The following is a 26,778-nucleotide window of genomic DNA, read 5'->3' as shown; positions in this document are numbered from 1 at the left end:
ATATTTTTAAATTACTAGTTGGCCCTATAAAAGGTCCATCCTCACTGATTCTGTATCTTTCTTCCTTAATGTGCTTGGTTTTATTGTCCATTCAGCGCTAGATATCCATGAAGCAGGCAGGAAAGCGGAACTGTACAGCATTTGGATGTTGTTGATTCTTTGTTTGCAAATAGGTTTTAATTCCTAATTGTGTGTGACCTGCGATGAGGAAGCTGACATTCTGAGCATAGAATGGATATATGCAAAATGATCAGTCATTTGCATAATTATTCTGGAACCTTTTGGAATGAGTTTATATGGAAGTTATAGAGAGAAGAAAAAGAAGTAGGGTCAATGGGGCGCAGAAGGTGGGGTGCGGTGAACAAGCCCTACTGATAGCCAGAAGGCTTCCACACATACCCCCTTTTTAAAAAATGAAATATACAAAGATGTTGAAGGTTTATAATGTAGATGTTGAAACACAAAAAACGCTTAAAAATAAGCGCCCCTCAATGCTGAATCTTGTGTCAGATCCTTTATCCATGCTTTGTGCAGAGATGTGCAGAATGCTGACTCCTCTGTGTATTCCTGAAATGCCTGCCTTTTGTGTAATAATCCCTTCTACCTGTGAACTTTTCTTTCTAAAATTTAATGATTGGATGAGACTTCTTCCGCCACAGGAATGATGGCTGTAGAGAGATACCTGTGGAAAGCATTACTTTGGAACTGCGGATTGACATGGATTTATCTGGGAAAGCTCAGTGTGCAGAATGCTGGATTCCTTTCCTGCTGTCTCTTGCTCACGCTTCTTTTCTGAAAAGCCCAAAGCCAAACCCAGCTTATTCTCTTATGCCTATCTATATAAATAGCTACACACGTACAGACTGAAACATGGCTGAACTGACCACATTGTTTTTCTTGATTGCCAGGAAGGGAATATGGTTGGTTTGTTTTACTGTCAGGAGAAGGTTGCCTGGCGTGCGGGCATCTCGCCCTCCACTGTGATGCTTTTAAAAAGGAAGAGGATAACACTTTCATTGAGGGTGCCTCGCTGAGTTTTGTACACTTAAGACAAATATCCCATGTACTGAGCTGTGTCTAATACCTAATTAGAAAGGGATTTTTTTTGGGGGGGTGGAGAAGCCAGAACCACAGAGGTGAGAACTTTGTGTTTCTAATCTGCCCTGTTTTGTACTTTTCCAAGTGCTTGACATAGAAGAATGTTACCTTGCAGCATTCGGTTTGTGTTGGAGAAACTGAAACTTGAGACACATTTCCATTTTGGCATGGTGAGCGCATGGATCTGAAATGGGGAAGCTGTAGCCCTCCTGGTGTCGTTGGATTGTGGTTCCCATCACCCCTTACCTTTGGCTGTGCTTGCTGGGGCTGATGGGAAATGGAGTCAAATAATACCTAGTGGTCACAGTTTTTCCATCTGTGTCTTTGGCTTCGGGCTGGCTTGCATATCACTTTACACTGCAGTGAAGCTTAACTATAGTTTAGAAGTGAACACACAGAGTCCTAGTGCAAGGAGATAAAACTGCAGCCGCTTGGCTCCTCTCCTACTGCTTGCAGAAGCTAAACTATGTTTTGACTTAGTGTTACATGAGAACTCAGGCTTGCGATTTTCCACTCTTAAAAAAACCACGAGTGGTATAAAGTCTTATTTACAGTTTGCAGTTTATTTTGAGTGGGGTATTAAAGACGGGCTTGGATGTAACACCAAGCCAAACCATGCCTTAGGTGCTGGCTTCACGGCAGGAATAAGAGAGGAATGAAGCAGCTGTGGTTTTAGCCCAGTGTACCACCAGCACGGGTGGTGCTGTGGTCTAAACCAGAAAGCCTAGGCCAGGCATCCCCAAACTGCGGACCTCCAAATGTTTTGGCCTACAACTCCCATGATCCCTAGCTAACAGGACCAGTGGTCAGGGATGATGGAGACTGTAGTTCAAAACATCTGGAGGGCCGAAGTTTGGGGATGCCTGGCCTAGGGCTTGCCGATCAGAAGGTCGGCAGTTCGAATCCCTGCAACGGGGTGAACTCCCGTTGCTCAGTCCCTGCTCCTGCCAACCTAGCAGTTCAAAAGCACGTCAAAAGTGCAAGTAGATAAATAGGTACCACTCCGGTGGGAAGGTAAATGGCATTTCCGTGTGCTGCTCTGGTTCACCAGAAGCAGCTTAGTCATGCTGGCCACATGACCTGGAAGCTGTCTGTGGACAAACGCCGGCTCCCTCTGCCTATAGAGCGAGATGAGCGAACAACCCCAGAGTTGTCCGCTACTGGGCCTAATGGTCAGGGGTACTTTTACCTTTTTACCACCAGCATGTGCTGCATTCATCTCTAAATTCTAGGTGAGTGCATTTATGTATTTCCTTGAGCATCCTATTCAAACAGAGTTTAAAAAATCCCACACTTATGTGTCTTCCCTCCCCTGTGTGAACTCTTGGCATGGAATTTGCATAGAGCAGTGCTACTGGAACAAGAAGTGACCTTTTCCATTCCGTGTCAGTACTTAGATTACTTCCATTCCTCATTTTCAATTTGTACTTCTAACTTTCTCGCCCTTGGTGAAACACTTCACTTTGATTAGCATCCCATTTGCCATAGCTGGTCCAGAGTGCCTTGTTAGACAAACCTTGCCCCGACTAATAAAACTGCTTGTCCATACAAAACGTGAGGATAAGCTCATTAAAATGTTTGGTTAATAGTTTGTAATGCTGTTACAATGACTTGCGGCAATCTGTTTCTTCCCTTTCTATCCTGGCAAGCATTGTGGAGATGGCAAAAGCAGTGCCAGTGTTCGTGGGTGAAACCTGAATTGAACACTGAATTGTCATGCAATGTTGAGGAGGAAGAGGGTAGAAGGAAAAGGAACATAGCACAAAAATTGTAAAGGTTGTGCAGCCTTGCTTTAAAGGCAGCCCAATCAACAACTGTCCACTGATGGACGCAGTAGACTTCTGAATAGCAGTTGCTGGTGGGGAGAGTGCTGTTATGCACAGGTCCTACTTGTGAGCTTCCCATAGGCTTCCAGTTGGCTGCTGTAAGAAGAAGATACTGGACTGGACTGGATGGGCCACTGGCTTGATCCAGCAGTCTCTTCTTATGTTCTTATATTGTCCAATAGCAATACAACTTGAGTATTGCAGCAAAGAACTTGTGCAGATAATTTAGTTTCAGAGCAAAAGGAGTGACCTCTCATCACTGCCAGTGATTAGTGCTGTACTTGCTATAGCCTCAATTCCACAGCACTAGCAAGAGATCTTTACAATTGTAAGATTCACCAAATGTTCTACATAAGCACTTGACATCCGGCAGCCTTTGGCTTCTGTCCTTTGGTATTTGACAACAACATATTCAACAGTAATCGACAGTTAGCCTGTTGCATCGTTCAGTACAGTGGTACCTCGACATACAAATGCCTCGACTTCCGAAGGTTTTGACTTACGAAGTCAACAACCCCAGAAGTTTTTTTGCCGCGTGTGCGTGCTGCGCCTGCACAGAAGCGGCGCGTGCGGTCCACACATGTGCAAAGTGGGTGCTTCGACAACCGAAGACTTCGACTTACGAAGAGCGCTGCGGAACGGATCACCTTCGTAAGTCGAGGCACCACTGTATTAGATGTCTGGTACTTAATAGTTAACATGGATTAGACCCCATTGTTTGTCAGCTGGTGTGCAATTTTATTTAGTAGTTGACACTGTTCACTAGGAAAGATCCCCTGAATCAGGTGATAAGACTGAAGCAAAACAGTCACATTTTGAACATCGAGGCCAAATTTTGAATTTTCAGTGTTTCAGTCAAACTTTAAAATCTGCATTTTGGGCAAACCTCAAAACGTTTAAAAACTTTAGATCAAGGATAGTCAGTGTGATGCCTTTTGGGTCTTGATATAGGGCCAAACCTGTAGCCAAGGTTTGCTCTATGGTGCTGCAAGCTGTGGTTAAGGAGAAGGACTCTTACCACAACCCTGGGGTCAGATGACACACAAAGCCAAACCTGGGTTTAGCTTCCATCCTGTGCTGACCTACAAAGCCCAGGGAGGAGCAAAGTCACTCCAGTCCCCTCGTTGAGAGTGTGCACGTTTGCCATAAGCCACAAAGTCAATGTAGATAAAATACTGAGTTAAGTGGACCAAATGGCCAGACTCTGTATGAGGCAGCTTCCTATATAGCAGAGCTTGGATGAGATGCAAGGCAGAATTCCAAGTGGACCAGCTCTTCTTGGTGAAAACAACTAGTCAACTGAAGGAAATAGTCTGATGGCTGTTAGTGAACAGAATACTGAAGAACAGAATCAAGCCATTCTGGTGTTTAAACCAAGTTTAATTGGATAGTTTTAACAGATGTCACTTTAAAGTTAAATGACTGAGTTTTTAAATAATTACATATGCTACGAGTGCTGTAAATCCCTCAAAGGGGTGGGGAACTGGGTCAGGTTGGTGGGCTACCTCCTGGGTTCCCCCACCTTTGGTGGGCCTTTTTAACACATGGGTGGAACCTGCCCACCTGCCAATCACTTGAGGTCCCTGTGATGTCAGGTGATCAGTTTTTTCTTGGCACTGTGGCACACCATACTACAAAGGAAAGTCCAAGCCCCTCTAAGCCCAGCACAGATCAGTGCTGACTTCAAGCTTAGCTTTCTACAGAGATTGGTTGCACTATAGAGTTGCTCATGTGGGACTCAGTAGCACATCTGATCCCAGTGAGCATAAAGGTACGACTTATCAGCTGATTGGTGGTAACAGCAACCCCTGCTTGCCAATGTCCTACTGGGCACACTCGTTAAGGCTTCCAGTTGGCAGCTGCAAATCAACCTGCCCCTCATCATCTGACATAACATATGACATCATGATTTGGGAGGAAATGGCCTCATAGGCCAAACTGGGATCCATGCAGGACCTGATTAGGCCCATGGGGTGGAAGTTCCCCGTACCTCCCTTAAATAGTGAAAATATTTCTTTTCTTTTTTTTAATGTCCTCTGTTTATAGCTTTCTCATCTTATTTTGACTTGTTTGATGTTTTTATGTTTTAACTATGGGATGATCAGGAAAATACTCCCCTACCCAACCTTTCTTCTCATTGTGAGTTGAGTGTGTACTTATTCTCTGGAAGCAATGAAATTGCCTAGTGCTTTTCATGCTCGCTTTATCCAAGAAGACTCTGTCCTGAAGAGCTTATCTATTAAACAAAATTGTAGATTTGCCCATGGTATCTGAGCAGATAAGGCAAAATCAAGGCAGAACTCTTGACTAACTGCAGTTCCTCGATCCATGGTTTATGCCAGGCTTCCTCAAACACAGCCCTCCAGATGTTTTGAGACTACAATTCCCATCATCCCTGACCACTGGTCCTGCCAGCTAGGGATCTTGGGAGTTGTAGGCCAAAAACATCTGGAGGGCCAAGTTTGAGGAAGCCTGGTTTATGCAGTCTCCTAGAAAGCCACACACAGTTGCTATAAGAGGAATAATGGGACAGGACACTTCTCTCTTTGGGCATGGTTGGCTAGTTAATTTGCTGCATGTGGACACTCCATTGGCCAGTTGTGATGGTCTGCTTGTATATAGCAGATTATGTCATGGAAGTGAGTAAGAGAACTTGTGATCCATGACTACCCTTAACAGAACAAAAATAAATAAGATGATGAATTACACACTGTCTCCCTCTCTTTTTTTGTTTACAATCTGGGATTTTATCCAGTGCATTTGGTGACAGTGCAAGGGTCCATGTTGGGGAAGTTTGGAAGAGTAGTATATCCTTGCTATCATTTTTAGACGATCAGACAGCTGTGGAACTGGTTGAAATTTTAAAAAGAACTTGGTAGCCTAATTTTTTGTGCACTGGGGGGTTATTAAGTTGTGTGGGGATGTTGGCTCCTGACTTAATTAAATGAAGACAGCTGGATAAATGCTACATAATTGTTTGCCATTTGCTTTATTATGATAGTTTTCTTCTCCTGAGATGCCCAGTCCACTTTGACCACAGGATGTGAGATTTGATGTGGTTTAGCTCCTTGGTTAATTCCTTTGCAAGATCTAGCCATTTTTATGGTTCGGTTGTGACCTCAACTGAACATTGTAAAGCTTTCAATATGTGGTTTAAAAACAAATGCATATTGTCAGAGATAAGACATTGCACTATAACATGCTGAACAGTGCTTGTGCTATTTTGGGCTGCCCAACACTGTAAAAATTAGCCTGTGATATGCTGGAGTTGGGGGGAAGTGACCTTTTTTGCTCTTGCAAAGTTCTATAAAGCAGCAACTTTTGGATTGCTTAGATTTCCTAGGGTTAACAATGTCTCCCAGAGGGAAGATGTTTTTCAGCTGCAGGGATGATGATGCCATCTGGAACTAGACTATTCCTAACCCGTGGTGTTTTGAGCCAGGTAAAGGCTTCTTGTTTTTAAGTGCCAGCTTTGCAAATCCCATTTCCAGCAAACACTTTTGTGCTGTCTGGATGAGGAATTGATGCATATTCAGGTGAGCCTTTTGGGCTGGGTGGGATTTTAAACAGTTTTGGAATTCAGTCGTATACATAAAACTCTTCCCATTTGAGAGGCATTTGCATCCAGGTTTTGAAAAGAGCCTGCTGTCTAACAAGACACCTGGCTGGATAGCTGGATGTCGGAATAAATGATCAGATTGTGTCCCCATCTGCACTATACATTTAAAGCAGTATCGTTCCACTTTAAACAGTCATGGCTCCCCCGCCTTTAAGAATCATGGGAACTGTAGTTTGTCAAGGGTGCAGAGAGTTGTTAGGAAACCCCTGTGTTGCCCTCACAGAATTCTCAGAGTGGTTTAACAATCAATTCCTTTTCCCAGGAAGAGACCACCATTCAAAACCCTGCTGTGCCATGAAACTCACTGGGTGACCTTTTGCCAGTCATTGCCTCTTTGCCTAACTCACCTCACAGGGGTGTTGTGGGGGGAGGTGGGGGAGAACCATGTACCCGCCTGAAGCTCCCCGGAGAATAGCTGGAAAATAAAAGTAGTAAATAAATGCAGGCCTTCGGGCCTCTTGACCTGTTGCTTGGAACTCTCTTCCAGGTCACACCCCTCACTGGCTATGAGTCACACCCCTAATATTTTCCATGTTTGGAAGGCATCCTTAAACTCTCATATGGAGGATAAAGAGGTGTGTGTGAATGGGTGTATAAATTAGTCTACTGTACCAAGGTATCATTTACATTACCTAAACGGCCTCGGCCCAGTATACCTGAAGGAGCATCTCCACCCCCATCTTTCTGCCTGGACACTGAGGTCCAGTGCCGAAGGTCTTCTGGCGGTTCCCTCACTGGAAGAAGCAAAGCTACAGGGAACCAGGCAGAGGGCCTTCTCGGTAGTGGCGCCCACCCTGTGGAACGCCCTCCCATCAGATGTCAAAGAGATAAACAACTACCTGACATTTAGAAGACATCTGAAGGTAGCCCTGTTTAGGGAAGTTTATAATGTGTGACATTTTAATGTATTTTTAATCTTTGTTGGAAGCCTCCCAGAGTGGCTGGGGAAACCCAGCCAGATGGGCGGGGTACAAATAATTTATTATTATTATTATTATTATTATTATTATTATTATTATTATTATTTTCATTTCTTGACCCCTTTTGCCTTTGATCCTGCCCACCACTGGCATGTGGCCCTCAGAGGTTTGCCCAGAAGGGAATGTGGCCCTTGGGTTAAAAATGCTCCCTTCCCCTTGTCTGAATGAAAACATCTCATCTCTGCCTTGGTTGTTTGGAGGCAATTTTTTGCCACAAGTGACTAGGTGAGTGGCTTTTTGGAAACTGGATTTAGGAGTAGAGCAGACTTACCAGGAAGGCAGCCATCTAGGACAGGCTGCTGAGGGGCACGATGGTAGACAACTTGACAACACAACTTAACAATTTAAGTTACAACACAACTTAACAATTTCCTATTACTAGATCCAACTGATTGCATGGGACTGGTTGGTTCCCCCCCCCTGTTCCTCTAGGTGGAAACTGCTCCTGCAGTGGAAAGTTCATGAGCCCAGAGGGACCCCCATATGGTCACCAATACATGGGAAATGCTGTTGGAACTGTTGGTGGCAGGAACTGGAGGGAGAGAGGATGTGCGTTCTCGTTGCTCACTGGAAGAGCAAGCTTCACAAAGCTTACAGTGCTTTGCAAGTTTATTAAAACACACAAACTCATGCATACTTCCTGCTCTTAAGAAAACCCGTGCCTCTCCGAGAATACATTTGAAAGACAACCATTTGTACTGGTTACAGTTCTGAAACAAAGTACTAAACAATCTGAGACAAACAAGCAAATAATACCATCCTGTATAACTTGCATCCAGGCCAAGCAGGCAGAATATACTTGGTCGGTTATTCCTGGTCTGTGCATAAGGCTTGGAGCGACACCACAGATGCACGCACATTCCTCTGTGACTTGGGCATGTGTGAAACAGCCAGAGCTTTCATAGCAACCTCCTCAAGCATAGTCTTTTCCATGGAGGCAGTTCACACATTCGGCTGCAACTTATCAAGTGATGTGAGATGCTGAGTGATGGGCTTACACAGGTGAATCGGCTCACAGTTTCTGTCAGGGGTGCACTATTTATAAATAATTCATAAGAGTGCACTACCCCAAAGTAATTTGGATTTTTTAAAAAAATGCCAGTGCTTGTGAGTTGGTTGCAAGTTCCTCCTTTAGACATGTACTAAGGAGAGGGGGATTTATCTATTTATTTATTTTTAAGAAGAGGTGTTTTGGTTCATATAAAAAAAATTATATAATCTTACTTTTTTATTTTACTTCTTTTAGCACTAATCCCCAAACCTTGTGAAAAAGGCTTAGCAAGCGAGTTCAGCTGAAATGTGGTATGTCGGCAACCCACAGGACCGACCCACACATTCGCTGCTCTTTTTGCCAGCCCAGCGGGTCTTCCTGCCCCTCCTTCACACCGCTCCTCCCTTGCATCACTGCTCGCTCCCCCCCCCAGCTGACTGCCTTGAAAACTCCAGTAGCAGCACCCCTTGCAAGAAATCATTTGCTACTTGGGGCTGGTGTAAAGTTGCACAATCTATAAGGCCGTAGCTGTAGTTCAGAGAAATATAGGCTTTGCCATATGTCTGGCACCTGAACGTTTTGCCAGCGTATCTGATGTGTCCTGGCAGTGCCTCTCTCACAGTGGTGGCAATGCCACGAGGTATAGCCCTCAGTGTGTGTTCCTTGAGTGTAGGAGCTCACCCTAAGAAATGCATATAGCAAAAATTCATGAGTCCTTTAATGCCTGTGGACTTTAAATCCATATGAAGCAGTGTTGTCTGCTCAACCTTGAGCCCGTGTCCTACTGCATCTCTCAGTATTCCTGAACAGAGAGATCAGATGTGAGATGCAAAGCAAACCAGTCCCTCTTGAGGCTTAGGGTGACGTTGATGGTCAGAAGGAAGCAGGGTCACTTAACATTTTCCTCGTGTACCAAACTACCTGTCCTGAAGGCTGCTAGTAAATCAATGGTACAGGTATGTGATAACTTACTTGAATCATTACTGAATTTCAGTAACTGAGAAGCAAGGATGCAGGTAATCATAGTCCCACCTCCACATCGTCTCTGGAAGGAAGGACTACACCTTTTCATAGCCTTTTTGTGTATGTAACAACTTTCTACTTGGGGTGGAGCCGCAGTAATTCTTCCTTCCTGACCAATGCTCCAAAACCGGTGTGCAGTTTCACACATGTAAATATGTCATGGCCCTTGCCTCATGTGCGTAATTGTGTGTGCAGGATTGTAGCCCAAATGCAGGAAGCGCAGGAGCTCCTCTTCAGCTGCTGGATTTGTGTTTGTATTCTAAATTGTGTTTTGATGTTTTTCTAGCCGCAGAAAAACAACTATAACTCGTGACAAACTGCAACTTATTTTCCTTCTGTCATGTGCTCGCTTCTTTCCAGGGTGCTGCTCTGGCACAAATACAGCAAGGCTGCAGCAATGATTTGACTTGCATTGGGTGGAGGTTGTTGAACCTCACAGCAAGGCATACATCTTTTCCTCGGTTTCCATGCACTTAATGCAGGCAGCATTTCCTTGCCCTTGGTTCCATCATCAGGCAGTTTAAAAAAAACAACACATTGCCCTAACCTTGTGGGACGTGGAAGTCCAATTTTTCATGGTGCTGGCAGGCCCTTCACATTCTCCCTCTCTCTGTCTCCACCCCCCCCCGTTTCCCTCCCCCCTCCAATGTTTTCTTTTTTTCTACAAAACTGCAAGGGTGGATTGGGAAGCTATTTCTTGCAAGCTCCGGTCACACTGTGAAGATTTCAAGTCTGCCCTCCATGTTTCTGTCTCCCTGATGGTTCGCCTTGAAATTCTTGGCTTTTTGGCCTCAGCTGGGGCTTCTGCTTCTCTTTCTTCTCTTTCCTTTTTATTTTTTTAAGCTGCTTTCAAGGCAGATCACATGAGAAATTCAGTGCCTCACAGTTGGCAGATTAAAAAAAAGAGCTGGGAGGAAAGATGATCAGCGACTATTTGTCTTTCAGAATGTCTTGACAGTGGTATTTCCTCAGTGGGGTTTATGCTCTTTTAAAACAATGCGGAGGAAGGATGGAAGACATCTTTGGGGGCCCTTGTTAACAGGGCTGCTGAACAAGAGTGTGGAATATTGCTGTGGCTGGAAGGTTAACGCACAATCACAGATAAACTAGAGGACTACCGGTAGTTTGGCCTGGATATGTTTGTGGACTCATGGCTCTCACACACTGTTTATGTAGATGCCGAAGTGCCAATGTTATGACTGCCTACCGGTAGTAGACTTACATATCTTTCATTTGGTGAAAAACAGTAATACTCAAAAGTGCACCGTTTCTTTATTCTGTATGCTCATGAGACTCTCAAAAGTCATTATCTAGGACTTGGGGGATCTTTTTTGGCTCCACAGGCCAGATCCTTATCAGAATTGGTCCATTGGGCCAGATCTGACAGGTGGACATCATTACCTGATGTCCCAATGATATTGGTTGCAAAGTGTTTTGACGTTTCAGTGTTGAGATGTACTGCTATAATCAAGTCTCTCTCTCTCTCCCCCCCCCCCCCATTTCAGCAGAGAATTCCATGCAAAACTGTACCTGAATCAGGAAGGGGTTTGCATTGAGTGCTGCCAAATGGCCAGGATTTGATGGTCACCCTACCATCTGAGGAGACGTGCAAATAGCTTCTCTTTCTGAGCAGGCATGGCAGTGGCTGATGTAGGTGTCATTCCAACTCTACAGTTCTATGATTCTGCACATCCCATGATGGTTATTTTGTTCCTGGTGTTGATGACACTTTCTCAGATTTCCAAATGTGCCTACTGGTCCCAAAAGGTTGGTGGACCCTACAATACAGTATTTTCTGTAAAACACTGGTTTTCTTTAAGTAAAGAGTTGAAGCTATGAGTAATGGCTTGTCAGCTGATTGCTTAAAGCAGGGTCTGCTCTAATAATCTATAAAATGGGTGATGTGGTCTGATTTCTGGAACAAAGGCACATGTGGGGGTGGTGGTTATGCTACTAAAATGCTGTGTGTGTGTGTATATACATAAAGCATTTAATGTATGACTTGAATGTAATTAATTCCAAGAACCTTACGGTAATTGTTTTGAAGAAAACCAACACGGGTTATAGATGCTGGTTGGCAAAACTGATATCCTTTCTTCAAAATGTCAGCGCTTTGACCTAAGTATATATTTGCATTTCACCTTTGTATAAGACAGCAATTTTGCTAGGAATTTCACTGAGTCTAGCTTAATCTGGGCTGGCTATGAATTAATATTTTAAAGTTTTATTGAAGCACAATAACCATTACTGATAACTCAAAGTTACTGATTGCCATTAATAGTAATTGTTTTTCAGTAAACTAATAATGTGATAGCTCAACAGGTTCTCTTTTGCCTTTAAACTGAAGAGCATTATTCCAATAATTTAAGACCCATTTTGTTGTTGTTGTTGTTTAGTCGTTTAGTCGTGTCCGACTCTTCGTGACCCCATGGACCATAGCACGCCAGGCACTCCTGTCTTGCACTGCAACCCGCAGTTTGGTCAAACTCATGTTCGTAGTTTTGAGAGCACTGTCCAACCATCTCGTCCTCTGTCATCCCCTTCTCCTTGTGCCCCCAATCTTTCCCAACATCAGGGTCTTTTCCAGGGAGTCTTCTCTTCTCATGAGGTGGCCAAAGTATTGGAGCCTCAGCTTCAGGATCTGTCCTTCCAGTGAGCACTCAGGGCTGATTTCCTTAAGAATGGATAGGTTTGATCTTCTTGCAGTCCATGGGACTCTCAAGAGTCTCCTCCAGCACCATAATTCAAAAGCATCAATTCTTCGGCGATCAGCCTTCTTTATGGTCCAGCTCTCACTTCCGTACATCACTACTGGGAAAACCATACTGTAGCTTTAACTATACGGACCTTTGTTGGCAAGGTGATGTCTCTGCTTTTTAAGATTCTGTCTAGGTTTGTCATTGCTTTTCTCCCAAGAAGCAGGCATCTTTTAATTTTGTGACTGCTGTCACCATCTGCAGTGATCATGGAACCCAATAAAGTAAAATCTCTCACTGCCTCCATTTCTTCCCCTTCTATTTGCTAGGAGGTACTGGGACCAGTGGTCATGATCTTAGTTTTTTTTTTTATGTCTCTCTCTCTGTGTGTACATACAGCATAGGGAAGCTATTTTGCAATGCTGTTTCCATTTAGACATTTTCTTGAAAGTTTTTTTTTAAAAAAATAGAAATAATATTTGTTAGCTGTGATCTCCAAAGATGTCATTTGGGAGTGTCAAGTATGAAAGATTTACTCTCTGCGTCTTTTGTTGAGCTGTTCATGGTCTGTCCTACATATTTTCTCAGAGATGGCAAAGTACCAGCTTTATTCTAAAGTTCCCCCAGTCTATTATTTCATTTTCTGCTTTCTTCAATTGTAAACTAATTGAGTGTTTCAAAGGCATTAGACTGACAGCCCTCAAGAGATGCAAGCTTTATAATTCCACCATAGAAGCTTAGTATGGGCAGGAACCAAACAAACTTGCCAGTGTGGTTCTTTTGAAAGTGTTCAGAAATTAACTTAAGGGGTATTTGCACTGGTGCCAGTTCCCAGTTTCTTGCGCTCCCACTTTGAATGATTAAACTGGAGTGGGAGGATTTTATTTTATTTTAAAGGAGAAATTACAAGATACAGAGGAATCCAATGTGGACATGTCTTCTTGCATTAGCACAGATCCTGCTTGTCAACCTGGCTAGCCAACAGTAGAGCTTACCAGATGTGGGCTTTGGTATGAAGTTTGGGAGCTCAGAGTGAAAACCTCAAAGAAGTGAACATTACAAGACACTTCCCCCACCCCCAAATTCTTTCCAGGCTCAGATTTTCATCTGAGCTGGAGAGGGCAGGGGAAATCGGCTCGTCTGCCACCCCTAACTTCCTGACCCTTTCAAAATCTGGTCTTCATCAGAGATAAATGAGAAAAGCACATACACACTTGGGCTAATACTCACAAGGATCTTTCTCCTCTCTCCTCTCCTCCTCTTCAATTTGCACACCTCTTAAAGTCACTTCTATGGGCAAAGCAGTTTTAAGTGTGTCTGTCCCACATATGTGCAAAACCCGATGAAGCCCAAGACCCTAGCTTGGCACTTACCTAACTTGGTGCCCTCCAGATGTTGAGCTACAACTCTTATCCTCCCTGACAATTGGCTATGTTGGCTGGGACTGATGTCAGTTGTAGATTAACAATCCCTGGAGGGCAACGGGTCTGCAATCCCTGCCATAGAGGGACCATTCCTGGGTATGGTGAGGCCATCCTTTCTTTAAAAGAATTTGCTTAGAGGTGCCAAATAAGGGAGAGTTGTTGGTCTGCCTTCAGTTTTAAAAACCACAGATCCTGTTAAGGCATAAAAATATAAACTTTCCCGTAGCTTTATAGGTTGGAATTGATAAATCAATAAAGCTGCTATGAACCAATTTTGATATTTTATTTGTTGAATTTTAAAATTTGCATAATTCCCATCCACCCCATCCAAAAAAATCCCACTGAAGCAGGGCTGGCTCACCCATGAGGCAAAGTGAGGCAACTTCCTCGGGTGGCTGAATCCACAGGGGCAGCAGATCCGGCCTCCCAAGGATACATCGCTGTGCCTGCCTCCTCCTCAACATTCTCCCTAGTGCCGCCCCTCTGCCCCGTGTGGTGGGTGTGTGTGTACACCATTTTGTGGATTGCGTCAGGTGTCAAAATGGTTTTGGCTGCCCTGCACTGGAGTAGCTTTGACATATCATGTCAACTTGTTGAATATACTCCTGAGACTCCTTTTTTGGTTTATGACAAAATTTCCTCCCTTAACACTTCCACTTCCTATGGAAGGCCTCAACTGATTAGTTCTATCTTACTCGTTTCTTTGTCATGTTTGTGTTCTGCCAGTAAGCTTGGAGCGAAGGACTTCTAGGCAGTATCCCATCCCAACCCTGAGCAGATCCTGCACTGCTTAAGTCCAGAGATGAAACTGCATCAGGTTCACTTTTTTTGGTCTCTGGGCTCTAGGGAGGGTGGATGTCCTAGTTAAGCCCTTGACTGATGTTGTTGGAGGTGGTCCTCTTCCTGCATAATGATCCCATCCCAGTTGTTGTGCAAGAACGTTCAGAGCCGGGTGTCAACTTTTATTGCTTCTAAAGCAGGCATCTGTGAGACCTGTGGTAGGCATCTCCAAGTTCCGGCTCTCTCTAAGTTGTCAATGTTTAAATGACATTTCCATTTAAGTTTAAATGGTGGTTGCCTTGTCAAAGGAAAGTAGTTCCAAAGAGAGTGTTAATGCAGCACCGCAGGCTAGAGAAAAGAAAATATTCTTTGTTCTAAATGAGCTCCCAAGTAAATCTGTCTTCTCTAATGTATGCAGGGGAGAGGAAACATCTTTGTTCTAAATGAACTCCTGAGTGGAGCTGCTTTCTCCTAATGTATCGTGTTCATTGGCTACTTCAATAAATGACAGTGGCTTGTTTTGATTTAACCCTGGTAAACAAATGCTCTTGTGCCTGGTGCTTCATCTTCTTGAGGTTGGTCTTTTTGCAGCAAGGACTGGTGATGAGATTTTCTTTCCCCAATCATTTTGAGATGATGCAAATATCACGGACCCTGTGAGGAGGTATCTCTAAATTGTTTTACACATGGCAGCCGAAACCACACAACAAGCCCTTCTACTGCAGTGATTTACCAAGTGGACTAGACTAGCAATGCTACTATTAAGGGTCCAAAGCTATGTATAACGTGACATGGCCACCTGGAAAATGTTCCACGATTTTGCACAGCTACTGCATCCTAAGAATTAGGAACATAGAGAGCTGCCTTATACCGAGTCAGGCCGTTGGTCCATGTATTATCTGCACTAGCTGGCAGTGACTCTCCAGGGTTTCAAGCAGAGGTTTTTCCCCAGCCCTACCTGGAGATGCCAAAAGAATCTGGGACCTTCTGCATGTAGAGCATGTGCTGTGGCCCTTCCTACAAAGCGTAAGTTGTGCAATAGCATCTAACCTGAATTATTGAATACATGCATGTAGATCACAGATCCTAGCTGCAAGACATGTGTGAAAAATATGCACAGATATACCTCATTGGGCATGTGGCCAGCAGTGGTGGGTTAGGGGACTGTAGTGGTGCAAGCTACCCTCATCTATCAATCACTCTTTATATATCAGATTGAGACATTCATACTGTATGACTGCTTAATGGTGATCAAATTTTAATTTGCTATTAGCTTTTCTGGAGACCAGATGAAGACATTCTCCCCAGGTTTGCTGCTTTGATGTCTCTGTAGGGATCTTTCTGAGCTGCAGGGCATCTTATCTGTAGACTCAAGATTCTCTTGGCTCCACAGTTGTCATGGCAGGTTGTTCTTCATTTCTTCTCTCTTTCCCCTCCCCTTGGTCTTTTGCATTGGATGCTTTGGTTCCCAGTTGGGTTGTCTGACTTTTCTGTACTTACTGAGCTTAAATAAGCTGTGGGTATTTGTTTTTCCTCTATTTGCAGCCAAAGGCTTTTACTTCTCAACACTTGTTTGCTTACATTCAGCCTCCTACAATCAGTGATGGAAAAGTGCAACCTGGATCTTTTAATACAGGGGACAGATCTTCTTTTTTAGAGCAACATTTCTCGTCTTTCACCTTCCCCCAGTTGTTGTGAGCAGTATATTTCCATCTCTTAATCCATTTGAACTAGTGAGGAAAATGCTATGTTTGTTGCTGTTAATGTTAATGCTGGCATTCATTCTCAGGCAGTGTACAGGATTGGCACTTATGGTGCCACAATGTGTTACGGGGCCTATGGGTGATCAGTGCTGCCATTTTTATCTTCTGGGTATCCTGGTCCCACACAGCAGGACTTCCTCAGGCTTCTGAGGGCCACACTGAGAGCCAGTGTGATTTGCAATGTGTCAGATGAACATACTCTCTGGTTGCTGCATTAATGCTGCATCCACTGCATTAATGTGGTGTAGTGGTTAAGAGCGGTAGACTCGTAATCTGGTGAACGGGGTTCGCGTCTCCGCTCCTCCACATGCAGCTGCTGGGTGATCTTGGACTAGTCACACTTCTTTGAAGTCTCTCAGCCTCACTCACCTCACAGAGTTTTTGTTGTGGGGGAGGAAGGGAAAGGAGAATGTTTGCCACTTTGAAATTCCTTAGGGTAGTGATAAAGCAGGATATCAAATCCAAACTCCTCCTCCTCCTCCTCCTATTCTTCTTCTCACTCACCTGTCATTTATAGCCGCTGCCAGTAGGCTATAGGAGAGGGAGTGGGTTGGGCTTTCCATGCCTCTCCATTGGCTCTGCTGAAATTGGCTCCTTCCCTCTTTGATTTTGTTTCCCATTCCAGTTGATCATTGTAAAAAAATCTGTAACCAAGAAATGATCTCTGAGTTCGCTTTTCATTACCTCCCTCCCAGCTCCTTTTGTGCTGTTTACTTTTAGGTGACTAAACCCAAAGGCAGGGGTTCGGTCTTATCATTTGACATTTGATAAGCCGCTCTGTGAGCCTTTTGCAGCTGAGGAGCAGGATATCAATGTTTTATGTAAAATACTGAATACTGCTTGCCTTTAGAATGTCGTGCAACAGTACAGGGGGTCTGAAATGTGCTCCTTGTTCTGATGTGGGTCAGAAAGATCAGAAGCAGCAGCAAGTCTTGTCTCTCTAATATGACCTGTGGCAACTAAGAGCAGGCCGGGAGGGCCATACACACCCCTTCTTGAAAGGAGGCAAGTTGCCCAGGAGCCCATTAAAAGCTTGGAGGCAACCATAAAGGCCTAGCACAGCTGTGCTGGTTGAGGCTGATAGAAGTTGTAGGGGACCAGGTTGGAGAAGACTGGTTTAGACGTCATTATTGGCCTGGGTCAAATGTGTATGGAGGAGAGAGCACAGTTATAATGAAGGATTTCTCTCATCTAGAATTAGGTCTCCGTCACTCAGTAACTCTGGATTTTTCTTTCTTGTGTGCTTGCTCTGAGTTTCTGAATCTGCATTGTGCCTCTGGAAAGGAATTCTGAGCATAGCCCTTTCTCTGACTCACTTTGGGCTTGCTGCACTTTTCTACAAAGCCAAAGGTGGTTGGCTTTGTTGTTTCTTTCTCCCTATCCTGCCGAACGACAGGTGTCTTCTTTGTATTGTTGCCCTGTGAGATGTAAGGGGAGTTGTCAAAAGGAAATGGATTCCTCATCCCACCAGGCTTCTCTCTGGCATCATTTTTGTTTTGCACGGGGTTCTTGTCTTGGGGCAGCCTGAAAAAGAAAGGGAAACCTTCACAGAGATGTCAAGTGTTGACTTCCATTGGCCAGGTCTCCTGTTGCCCATGGGAATTTCCTTTGAATCTCTGCAGCAAAGAGAATCACAGCTTCAGGGAAAGTTGGAATCCCAAATCCAGTCCTTGAGTAAATTCTATAAATCTACTTACCGTATACCTGCTTAAAGGTAAAGGTAAAAGGACCCCTGACCATTAGGTCCAGTCGCAGACGACTCTGGGGTTGCGGCGCTCATCTCACATTGTTGGCCGAGGGAGCCGGTGTACAGCTTCTGGGTCATGTGGCCAGCATGACAAAGCCGCTTCCGGCAAACCAGAGCAGTGCATGGAAACGTGGGTGGCGCTGTGGGTTAAACCACAGGGCCTAGGGCTTGCCGATCAGAAGGTCGGCGGTTCGAATCCCCACAACGGGGTGAGCTCCCATTGTTTGGTCCCAGCTCCTGCCAACCTAGCAGTTCTAAAGCACGAAGTGCAAGTAGATAAATAGGTACCGCTCCGGCGGGAAGGTAAACTTATAACTGCTTACTTTACATAATTCCTTTTTTTAATGGAGTGTGTATGGAATGGGCCTCTGCATGGCACTGATAGCATGCATCCTGGTCACAAGAATCCCTTCTCAGTTCTCTGGCTTTTTGAGGAAGCCAGGAATAGTTGCAGCTTCTCAGCATTCAGGAGGCAAATTGGCACAGATGCCGCTTTCCCCTTAAGGGTGACAAAAGAGGTGTATGGCCTGTCACACTGACGCCGCAGTGGAGGTGATGTAGTATGGCTCTGGGAATATGTGCTTGCTAGGGGAAGCATGAAGATACATAGTGCTGGCTGAGTAGTTAAAAACACTTGGTTGCTGCTTGTTCTTATAATAAATGGTAGTCTTTGGTTCTCTCGCCCACTGAAGGATACTCTTTGACCAGATTGGGCTAAAGAAACAAAAAATAGTTGAATAGAGCACTGTTCTAGGTAGGTGGGGAACAGGGAAAGACTTCAGCTCACAAAAGTGGCAAACCACAGAGGTACCAAAATAGAAGAAGTCGTGCATACATGTGTCTGTGTCTGTGATTTATTCTGGTGTGTTAGTTTGAGCCAGAGGAGCTCTTCATCAAAGGATATAATTTGGTTTATGTAAGTTACTATTAGAGGCTTGCTCACATCTCGGATATCATTTGTAGAGTCAACTGTGTGGTCTGCCTCTTTTGTTTATTTGTGTGAGCCTGGTGCTGACCGAATCATTTTCTCCATATATCACCGATGATGGAAACTGGCACACCAGCTGGATGCAAACTGCAATTTCTGCCTGAGAGGAGCATGTCTTATCAGCATTTGATCACAAAGCTGATTCGGAAGAAATTGCTTGCATGGTCTGCCTTCTCCCCAAAAAGTGCAGAGGCTCAGCAGAAGGAGGTGGTGTTGATATCTTGAAGAAAACAATTCTGCAGTCAAATAATGCTTTTCCTTTGTCACGTTTTGTTTTCCTTTGCCTTCATCATTGCCTTCACCTCTGGCTCATCTGCCTGACTGTGGGCACTCATCATTCTCTCTCTGCTGAGAAACATAAACAGGAATGCAGGTAGCCATGTTCTTCTTTGGAAGGTTGTGGTTTTATTGGCAGCAGAGGGCATGAGATTGGTAGTACCAAAGCTATAATGCTAGCTAGCTTTATAGCTCTGATCTTCTTGGACAGGCTCCTCTTAAAAACAGCTTTTGAATGCATTATGTGCAACTGACCATGGGGTTTTGTCACTTACAAGATGAAAACTGTGTGCTGTTACCATGAGAGTGTAGGTGCTGCTGCTGTTCAAAATAATGCTAGCACTCAGACTGGATGGCATTGGTGTCTGTAGGGTGTGACAAAGAGCAAGATCAGATAAGTTCTACAGAAATGTTTCTGCATTTCCAGTCCACCAAGGATTTAAACAAGGGCCTTGTATACACTGGACTCTGAGTAATGAGAATGTTGATAAGTAGTAATGACAAAAACTCTGCACTTGGTGACTTAAAAATGTGACTTAACAGCAAAGTCTGGTGATCTGTTAAAATGACATGAGCTAAGAAAAACTTACCTTAGGTATGCAGATGACACAACCTTGATGGCAGAAAGTGAGGAGGAATTAAAGAACCTTTTAATGAGGGTGAAAGAGGAGAGCGCAAAATATGGTCTGAAGCTCAACATCAAAAAAACCAAGATCATGGCCACTGGTCCCATCACCTCCTGGCAAACTGCGGGTTGCAGTGCAAGACAGGAGTGCCTGGCGTGCTATGGTCCATGGGGTCACGAAGAGTCGGACACGACTAAACAACAACAAGAAAAACTTGCAGATGTTTTCGATTGTGTAAACCTAGAAAGGAACAAGAAAGCCCTGCTTCTTGTCACTGGAAGTCCTGCTCTGTCTCCTTCAGCTTCCTTCTCCTACTCTGACATAAAAGCATAAGGAGAGCCTGCTGGACCAGACCAGTGGCCCCTCTAGCCTAACATCATGTTCATACAGTGGCCAACTAGATGCCTGTGGGAAGCCTGCAAGCAGGACATAAGCATGACAGTACTCTCCCCGTCTGCAGTTTCCAGCAACTGGTATTCAGAGGCCTCAGAGAGTGGAGGCAGAACATGGCCATCATGGCTAGTAGTAGCCATTGGCAGCCTTGTCTCATCCTCTTTTAAAGCCATCTAGGTTGGTGCCCATCACTGCTTCCTGTGGGGGCTTAGTTCCATAGCTTAACTATGTGCTGCATGAAGAAGTTTTTTCTTTTGTGTGTCTTGAATCTTCCAGCATTTGGCTGCATTGGATTTCCACAAGTTCTAGTGTTCTGAGAAAGGGAGAAGAACTTTTCCCACTTTCTCCATGCCATGCATAATTGTATCAACTCTTGTGCTTAGCTTACCTTTTTGCTAAACTAAGATGCTCCAAATGCTGCAAACTTTCCTCCCAGGTGGATTGTTCCACCCCCTTGATCATTTTGGTTGCTCTTTTCTGAATCTCTCTCAACTCTATAATATCCTTTTTGAGGTGTGGTGACCAGAACTGTACACAGTATTCCAAATGTGGTCACTCAGAGGTCCCCACACTCCTGCTGGCATTCTACCTGCATAATTGTTTTTGTAGTTTAAGTGACTTCAAGGGCAGAGTGGGTCTCCTTGTCCTGCTGCCAAATTTGTCTTGACACTTTGTCAGCTGGGGCTCCCCGTAGCTCATAGATTGGGCTCCCCATGCTGGGTTGCTCAAAATTTATATGCCTGGCTAGTTCTTTCCAGAGGCTGTAAGAAGCCAATGGGATCAGGAGGTGTGGCTCAAATTTGGTTTAGCCCCCTGGGAATAGGGAGTGAACAATGGATGTTGATTAAGCGGAGAGTGGGCAATGGCTGGTGAGTCAACCGACAGCAGACTCCTTGTGGGATGGGCCTTCCTTCCTGAGAACTGAGTCCAGTTTAAAAACTTTCAATAATGCTACTAAAAGATGCTAACTACCTGGCAGTGATGTTGTTTCTCACACAGTTCCAAAGCTGTCTTCACAGTTGTAAGCATTGGAGGGTGTGTTTTGTTTTGTTTTGTACATACATACATACATGCATACATACATACATGCATACATACATACATACATACAGCCCTGTTTGATTCTTGTATGTGCACTGCCTTGACTTGTGAATTACGGTGCTTCCACAAGGCCATTCACATAGAGAGCACCCTACGGCCTGTCAAGGCTCCTTCCCTTCAGTCCCCATGAGACCAGCAATTCTGAAAGAAAAGGATCACAAGAAAAGGATCAGAGGGCAAACGGGCAAATATAGCAGGCGATCAAATACTTCCCCCCCCTCACTGTACTTATAAATAGGCTTTGGGTCTCCTCATGAGTAGCATCCTGGGCAGTCAGATGAATAATGAGGGATAATGAGGGACAAAACAATGATGGCAACATTCCACTTTTAAGGGCTCTTGACCCAGGCGATTGGCAGGTGACTCTGAGCAGCCAGTGACAGGAAAAATGTTGAAACAAAATTTAAAAAATTCCTTCCAGCAGCACCTTAGAGACCAACTAAGTTTGTTATTGGTATGAGCTTTGGTGTGCATGCACACTTCTTCAGATACATCTGAAACTCCCCACATGGATGGGAGTCATAGCTGCCAAGTTTTCCCTTTTCTCGCGAGAAAGCCTATTCAACATAAGGGAAAATCCCTTTAAAAAAGGGATAACTTGGCAGCTATGATGGGAGTTCCTTAAAGGTGAAATACCGAAGAAGTGTGCATGCACATGAAAGCTCATACCCATGGCAAACTTAGTTGGTCTCTAAGATGCTGCTGGAAGGAATTTTTTTTATTTTGTTTTGACTACGTCAGACCAACAGGGCTACCTACCTGTAACTAGGAAAAATGTTGTTACCTCTTTTTTGCACGTTGGATAGTGAGGCTGCCGCATCATTTATTATGATTTGTTATTTTTTATTTATTTATTTATTTCCTGCGCTTCACTCTAAGTTCTGGGGAGGGTTACAACAACTTAAAATACAACATTTAAAATTGTTTTGGAAATGGCTGTTGGAGTTGCCCAACTTCCTTGCCAGACAGAAAACTCCACAGGCTGTAAATTGAGACTTGGCAGAAATTATCATAGAGAGGCAGGCTGGGGAGAGGCCAGAACCCTTGCCACAAATGTGACTTACCAGCCTAGAACTTAGAACAGTGGTTGCCCATTGAACTGGAGTAACAAGTTGACTGCATGCTCTCTGAATGCTCTGCACTGAGACAGGTTTCAAGCTTGCCTTTGTGCTTGAGTGCCTGTGTGTGACTCTCTCTGGGTGTGTTCATTCAGGCATGATGGAACACAGAGTTTCCAGAACAGGAGATGATTATCTGTGAGTGTGGTTAGTAGATCTTTTTTGGAAGACTATCCTCATTTTGAGTAAATATACTAGGCAAGACCAGATACTGACACAGTACCTGGAGGTGATCTGGTTGGTTAAGATGCCTTTTTACCTGCTTAAACATTAACTCAATATGGTTGATCTGGGAAGTCCTACTCCGTAAGATGCTTCCAGATTTTAACTTCAGTAGCTGAGTCTTTGAGTGCAGCAGTAGCTTATGATTTTGATTGTGGTTTAAAGGTCATGGGTTAAAAGGGGGATTTATCAATTTTGTGTGGGCAGCTGTAAATTTGCTGAAATATCTGTTGAATAGAAGATGAACCAGTGAAAGGAAAAAAGAGTTGCTTTTGCTCCCATTTGTTTTTCTTCTTTTCTTGTTGGCAATTTTACCTGGGTAGTGGCCTGAGGAATTGCTTTAAGAAAACCAGCACATCACACTTTTCTTTCTGTTCAAAGCAATGCAAATGCTTTACTTTTTGCTGTGTTTTGGCTGTGGGCACTTAGCATTGTTGGTGTTCTTGCACGCCACCCCAGTCTCCGAGTGGTGTGAGATTCCAGGGGTTCCAGATGCTTACACAGGGATCGTGTTTCCTTTTTAGGAATGAAGCACAGTGGAGACTGTGGTGTCGTCATGATACATTTACATATATATACAACCCGAGCCTACGATGGAGGAGTTCACAGCATCAACACACCCAAAGGTGTATGGTTTCTCCCATAGCCGCTGCCTTGGATTCAAGCAGAATTCAAACATTGCTCTGACTCTTCAGTTTGCTGCTTTACTTCTAGGTTACATCACTGCAAAAAAAACTCTACTCCAGACTCGGGCTTTTTCTGTTCAGGGAGGGGCCCCCACCCATTTGCTGTCTCATACTGAGCCCCTTAATCCCCCTTAATGGCTCATCACCTAGGTGATCACCTCACCAAGAGGCTAGCCTGGCTATTTAATTTAATTTAATTTAATTTAATTAATTCTAACATTTGCTGTATCCAGGGATTAGGGGGATCTGGCACCCAGTTTAGCACCCCAAACTCATAACAGTACTATTATGAAAACAAGACTTGAGGTGCTTTGTAATGTTCTTCAAACTGTTGATTGTATTATGGATATGCACTTTGATGTTTTTGCTCCTGTTTTAAAATGTCTTTTTTTAAAAAAAACAAAAACAAAAAACTTCTGTGTCTAAAGTAGGTGGGAGAAGGTAGACAATTATGAGAAGAATCATTGCTTTGAAAGCAGAAATAATCTTTATTTAGACTGGGGTGGGGGCAAATGTGCTCCTTCAGACCCCTCTGTCTGGCTCTTGGGGATTCTGTCTAGGCCATTTGTCTTGTTCACCCTGATTTCCTTTCTCCTTGAGTGCTTTTGCTTTGCTGTAACGTATCTTTGAACTGCGATGGTGCCTCTTGCTTCCCTGGATGGAGGTGGGTGCATATAAAACTCTGACTTTTGCACATCTGGTGTGTAGCCTAATACTCTGACTAGAAGTGTTTCACCGGGATTTCAGACTGGGGACATTCCCAGTTATACCTAATCCTCAGATTCACCTCTAATCTTCACCCATCCCCTAATGTAGAGCTGCCTCAGTGAAGATGATGGAATTTGTTTCTCAGTAAGCAATATAGGACTGCAGGTTGTGCCAATTAGCCAGGTAGTTTGAGCTGCTACTATAATGCACAAGACAAAAAGTGTAAAATAACCACTATCATTTTAATCAGTCGTTCATTATCTCATATGTCAATCAGGGATTCTAGGAAGAAAGGTTTTGTCTCATTCAACAAACGTGTTATCAGCCACTGTTACTGTTTAGTATTTGGAACTGTTGTTTCTTTCTACTGCAGTTCTTAAAAAACGGATGGATCTAGATGCACTACAAAAATGAATTTTATTTCCCTTGCATTCAGCTCTTGCAGGGGTACATTTCTCATTTTAATAACATTTTAAAACTGCCTGGCTTAAGGATTTTCACTTGAAAGATCTGCTGAAAATCCTTGCTTACATGGAAAATCTATTACATGAAGATATGATCTAAAATTTCATCAAACTCTTAAGATTTATTGTATTTCATCTGACTCGAGGCATGAGTTGCGAGGGTAAGAAATATGAGGCATGGAGCCCTGAGGCAAAGGTGGATTAAAAAAAAGAAGAGGGACAAAAGATTTGAGATCAGGGGAAATAGTCTACGTTTTCTGGTACGAGGTATTTAACATACCCTAATTGCCTTCCCACCAAATCCAGTGCTTAAAGGAAAAATGCAAAATGAGATGGCAAAATAAAGTAATATGAAAGTCTCAATTTTGCAGTCAAACCACTTGCTCAGGTGAGGAATGATCGTTCCTGGGCAAGTAACTTGTCAGAACTGCTGCCCTGGGAGGTAGAAAGAGCAGGTAGGAAAACTCAGGGGGCAGAATTGCTAATAGGTTTTACTGGCCCTGGTGTTGCCTTTTCTGGCATGGCAATAAAGTAATGGGGTGGGGGTGGGGAAATGTAACAGCTTAATTTCTCTGTGTCAAAGGCTGCTGCTAAAAGCATGGAAGCAAGGCCAGTCATTTTTTTAAAAAAGGCAACATAAGTCAACAACCATGCTTTAGGATGGTGGTCAGTTTTCTGCACTTTCCTGCAAAATTGCATTCCATGTGCCATTTCAGAAATGCTTATCTGGAGTGTGACGTGGGAGGACATTGCTAAAAGGTCTGGCGAAGGTGAGTAACGGTTTCTATTTTATTGTCTTGGCATGAGATTGGAAAATAAAGTCAGATTGTGATTAATCATGCCATACAGTGTTTGCTATGATATTTCATGTGTTGCCTGTCAATCAATAATAAAATCTCATCTAACATTTAATAGATAAAAATAGGGACACATTTTTTTTATTTTGTACGCTTGTAACACATCCCTAACTGTTCCTGATTGAAACCCACCAGATGCTTGTGGGAAGAACTGTGTGGTAGCAGCAGTCCTGTCCTTCAGATGTGGACATAATCAGCTTCTCCATTCCTGCACCTGGTCTGGGGAAGTGGTTGCTCTTTCATCTGACCCCCAAGGCCACTGACATGGTCAAGGAAGGAGGGCAACTCCACCATTTCCCCAAAACTGGCTGCCTGAAGGAATGACTATATGCTTGGAGCAGCTCTGACCCCCTGGCCCAAGCATTGTTATCTGCTGTGCTCTGATTTTGGTTCCCAGTGTGTGTGTTTTTCTGGGAAAGGCTTGCTCTTGTCCCCAATGTCATGACTGCCAGAACCTGAGTTGACATCAGCTGTTCTGATTTCTATGTGGAAGCTGGATTCCTGCCGAGACTGTACATGACTTTGCTCAAATGGAGTTTGTGAGCCAAACTGGTCATTTAAGTCAAATTGTATACCGGCAGTCCAGATGTTAATTGGGCACTTTTAATTATTAAAACGTTGGCACATGCAACCAGATACCAGGTTGCATCCATTTGTGTCCCTCTGCTTGTGCAAGGCTCTTTGCTTCAGCAGGTATTTCTGTGAATGGAAGGGGGAAGGGAAGTGATATTTGCCAATATCTCTTTTCTCCCACAGCCCCCCCCCCCGTGCCACTTTCCATATCATTGCAGCCTGCTGTTCTGTAAAGCAGATTTTGGGGCTGCAGAGAGAAGAGAGACTCAGCAAAAAAAAAAGGCTTCTCCCTCCCCTTTCTGCTCATGGAAACCTTTGCTGGATCAAAGAGCTTCCCACGAGCCCACTGACACAATAGGATACAATCCAGAGCTTTTATAGTACCTGGAGGCAAAATTCAAAAACTTTGGTCATGCATCCTTCAATGCGTGATTGTGATAGGATCCCTTTCTGTGGTGTTTTGATCAATGCCTGTGTGCTTTGCTGCCCACCTGTAAAGCTTTTTGGGGGAAGAGAGATGGAAATTTAAGACTGCTGTTGTTGTGTATTGAGTCAAAGGATTTTATATCTGTATTATTATTGTCTGTATTTGCATTAGGATAAAGTAACTGCCTTTTGGTTCCAGAGGGTACAGCTACTATTGGTTCATTTAAGCTGCTGTATTTGGATCATCTGTCTTATTGGTTTCCTCCAAAAGGCAGCACTGTGATTGCTTGATATTGTTCCCTCCAAAATGTATCCCTTCCTAGCTAGTCCCCTGTCCCTATAAATGTAGCTTTCCTCTCCTCAGTCTTCAGTCTTGTTCACTTTAATAAAGAG

General features: G+C 43.9%; 1 protein-coding gene across 2 annotated transcripts in view; it reads left to right on the top strand.

Moving 5' to 3' along the window:
* Positions 1-26,778, top strand: part of TSPAN4 (tetraspanin 4) — a 522,690-nt gene that overhangs the window by 34,946 nt on the left and 460,966 nt on the right. The window contains exon 2 of one of the 2 annotated variants that reach the window (XM_035121932.2): positions 25,246-25,299. The exons of the other annotated variant lie outside the window; for it this stretch is intronic. The gene's annotated coding sequence lies outside the window, so the exon portion shown is untranslated. The remainder of the gene's footprint in view (positions 1-25,245; positions 25,300-26,778) is intronic. 2 annotated transcript variants of the gene reach the window in all.

The sequence above is a fragment of the Zootoca vivipara genome, chromosome 1 (assembly GCF_963506605.1).
Source record: "Zootoca vivipara chromosome 1, rZooViv1.1, whole genome shotgun sequence".
NCBI lineage: Eukaryota > Metazoa > Chordata > Lepidosauria > Squamata > Lacertidae > Zootoca > Zootoca vivipara.
This window is presented reverse-complemented; position numbering and strand designations above follow the sequence as displayed.